At 45.5% G+C, this 3,908-nt stretch overlaps 1 pseudogene; it reads left to right on the forward strand.

Moving 5' to 3' along the window:
- The first annotated feature begins 839 nt into the window (after nucleotides 1–839).
- Nucleotides 840–959, forward strand: LOC111755210 (small nucleolar RNA SNORA70; annotated as a pseudogene).
- The last annotated feature ends 2,949 nt before the right edge of the window (nucleotides 960–3,908 follow it).

Here is a 3,908-nt window from a genome sequence, read left to right on the forward strand (position 1 = left end):
TGAACACGTGTTTGGATGCACCATGTTCCATAGTTTGCTTCTCAGCTCCTGAGCTGCCCGATGAGGTACAAAAAGCAGAAAGTCACCCAAGACCTAGAGACGAAACACAAAATTACTACGGACACAGAGCAAGCCTTTCTCAGATGCATGGTGCTTGTCTCATTGACTCTAGGGAAGGGAAAATGAAAACAAGACTCCTGCTCACTAAAAATCTCCAGGAAATTTTAAATCAATCAACCTCTAGGAAGAAGGCTGGTGAGAAGATGAAGCTCCCAGGAGCCCTGAGGTGGCCTCCGTCAGCCTAGCGGGCTCACTGCCCCTCCCTGCCCTCCCTCCCTCCTGCTGACAGTGTAGAGCAGGATTTTTCTGCCATCTGGGGTGGCCTCTGGTAAAAGTCCTTCCTGCAGTCAGTGCCTTCAGAAGAAATGTAAAAACAAAGGAACAGCGCTGCCTCTGCTCTTCCGGAGATGCCAGCTGAAACGGCCATTTGGGGTGTTTTCTTGTTTTTGTACTCGGCTTCCTGGTGCCTCTCCAGAAAGCCTGGCTGTGTTCTTTCCGAGAATACCATTGCCATTATCCAACATGGGTCCCTGTAGCTGATACACGAAAGCAGATCTCCAGGAAGGGAACTGAGCTCTGTTGACTGATTCCAACTGGGGCTCAGCTTCCTTTACCTGGGCTCCTCCCTCGGTCCTGGGAGAGACAGGAAGAGAAGGAACTATGCATGCTCCCACCTGTCACAGGCATCTCAGAGCAGAGAGGATGCGCCGTGGAGCCAGGATGTCAGTGGATTCATCCACAGAAATAGTGAAGACTAGTAAGTTTATGAACAGCAGAGCCTGCAGTCAATGAGCTGGCTGGCTCCTTTGCTTGTGGGTGCCCACACACAATGGCTGCCGATGGCACTTCCTCAGTGGCATATGCAGCCTGTTACTTATACAGGGACCTCAGAAACACTGCTTCCTGATGAATGTCTGTGTCTGACCTTGTACTGTCCGAGGAGAGGCTGCAGACAGGCATGCAGGGTGCCTTTGGGAAGCCCTAGGGCACAATGGCAAGGGCTCACATGGTACAGGTCATATCCATTCACACCAAACTGCAAAACAAGGAATATGTGATCAACATGCTATGCAGGGCCAAGATCAAATTCTCTGGCTGCTGGAAGATCCAGATCTCCAAGAAGTGGGTTCACCATGTTCAGTGCAGATGAATGTGAAAACTTGGTGTCTGAGAAGCGCCTCACCCCATGATTCCCGGGTGAATACATCCAGCCTGGCCCTCCTGATGGCTTCCACTGTACCATCACTTCCTTCATAACAAGTTCACTAAATCTTATTTCTGCCCTCTCAATAAAGAATAAACCACAGAAATTTATTTCTCAGAATTCTGGAGGCTGGGAAGTTCAAGACCAAAGTGCCAACAAATCTGCTACCTGCTGAGGGCCTGCTTTGGGGTTCATAGACAGTTCTGCATTGCTGTTGAAAGGCGCAAAGTAGGAAGGAGCCAGGAAGTTCTCCAGGGTCTTTTCAAAAGCCCTTAAACTCAGATCGCCTACTTCCTAATACCAGCAGGTTGGGATTTAGGTTCAGCATGTGAATTTTAAGGGGATGCAAATAGCCCATCTACAACGGAGGTCATACACGAGTTCAAGGGCATGAGGCTAGGACGTGCTGGTTCCAACAAGTAGTTCCTCTAGAGCAGCTGCAGAGGAGAGTTAGGGGGATCAGGAGCATCGCAGGGAGGAGACCAGTTTCTCAGCCTTCATGCACTTAGCATTTGAGACTGCAACCTGATCTCAGAATCCTGTTGTGTATCTCATAGTCTATTTGATAAAAGCAAATCAGCAAGGTGGAGTTTCTACAAGCACAAACACAGGAAGTAGGGGTCATTGGGAGCCATTTCAGAAGCTGCTGACCACTGTCAGAGCACCTTCACTATGAGAACCTCTGGCACTGGGCAAAATGTAGCCCTTTGTGTCACGGTAGGACTGTGTAGGCAAGATGTACGAGAAGATTAGCTGAACAACAAAATCGTTGAGTCTAGTTCCTCCAGTGCCATATGTCCCTATGCCAAGGTTCAGCTCTATGCCTTCGCCCTCTCTGGTTCACCACCACAGAACAGGACTGTTTTGACCTGTTTACGCATGCATCTCACGTCTGGACAGGATCTCACCCACCTCGTAGAATATTGGGAAGCCCAGGGCTCGAAACAGAGCTGAGCTGTACATATATTGTAAATGAAACTAAATTTGCATTTTGCCATCCATTTTTTTTTCCATCGAGGAGACAAGGCTATCACTTTTCCATGGGACTCATCTTTTGTTGATATGAAAAGACTTCCTGCTAGAAATGATTAGATACCACCTGTGAAGGGCTTTAGCCGTGTAAAATCTTGCTCCTGGGTTGCCTTCAGTTAGCTTTTCCGCAATGAGACAGAGAACCTAAATGCTAAAAGCAGTGCCTTTGTTATTGGTGTGGTTTCTACTCTCCAAAGGAATAAAAGCTGAATGTGTGAATGTTTTCTTTTTGTTGTTTTGTTTTGTTTTTGAGACAGAGTCTCACCATGTATTTCGGGCCAGCCTTGAACTCTCCGTGTAGACCAGGCTGGTCTTAAGCTCACAGCGATCATCCTGAATCAGCCTCCTGAGTGCTGGAATTACAGTTGTGCACTACCACACCTGGCTTGGCTTTGCTTTTTTAAAGGAAGTTCTTTCTTGGAGGTTAAGTAGTGCTAGAAAGAAGAATTACCACATTATAGTAGAGTCTCAAATTGTTTCATCTCAGCATTGGTTCATTGTATTAACCTCAATATGTTTCTGTGTGTATTTTGTTTTTAAATTGAAGAAGTAGGACAGCCAATTTGAAGCATTCATGATTTGAAAGTGAGGCAGATGCCATCTCCTTTTTAATATCAGTACTGCTTAGGCAAATTGTGAATTTCTCGTGCCAATTTGTACTATTTATTATCCAGGATCGTGAATACTGACATGATGGTAGTGCTGGCTTCTCCATTTAACTTTTGTTGTTCTGTTTTTTGTTGTTGTTGTTTAGTACTGGGGACTGACGCCAAGGTTTCATACATGCTGGGCAAGTGCTCTACCACTGAGCTACAACCCCAATCCCTTGATCTGACTCCCTGGGTAGTGCTTGGAGGTACTCATTCCTCAGCTTCCTATTGTGCTGGCAGCCATAGGAGTAGTTGCTATTCAAGGTCTCTCCCCCAGGCACTCTAAAAAGAGTAGCTTCTTTAGTATATTGGTCTTATACTGCTTAAAAAGCATCTAGGAAGTCTAGCCTAGACTCTGGTCCTTTAAGCCTTACAATTATTTGGTAAGCATTCATGTGTCTGTCATAAGCTCTGTCATACTTAAATTCCTAGAGTAACTTCTTTTTCCTGTACTTAAAACTATTGATGCACATTTTGCTTACCATTTTAAAGACTTCCCTTTGAAACTCAAAGGCACTAATTTGCCAATGTCTTCCACTTAAACATGAATTGAAAGAATACTAGAAAGTACAGTTTCAGATGGTAGACCAGTTCCAGCTAACTTACTTCAGCAATACTTGCCCATTTGACTTGCAAAGCAATTCTCTTACTAGAATTCCTACACTTCTATTCAATTGTCTGTACTTTGAAAGCAGAGCAGAGATTGCGATGGACAGGTTCCATCCCCAACATACGTATAAATAGCCAGATACACAAGCACCCTGGAAAATCTGAGCCCATAACCTGGGAAGTCCACTAGCCATTGTAGTCTGTTTATGCATGCCCCTACGGGAAGCTCCAGTCTTAGGTATGGGAAGGAATCACCCTGGTAGGAGAAAGCAGTCCAGTCAATCAGAGAGCAACTCAATCTCCATTTTTTTTTCTGAGAACAAAGTTGAATTCTAAGATCCCCTTGGAGCGCT

The sequence above is a fragment of the Cavia porcellus genome, unplaced genomic scaffold (genome assembly GCF_034190915.1).
Source record: "Cavia porcellus strain 051 isolate PalLab524CR breed Dunkin Hartley unplaced genomic scaffold, mCavPor4.1 scaffold_1, whole genome shotgun sequence".
Taxonomy (NCBI): Eukaryota; Metazoa; Chordata; class Mammalia; order Rodentia; family Caviidae; genus Cavia; species Cavia porcellus.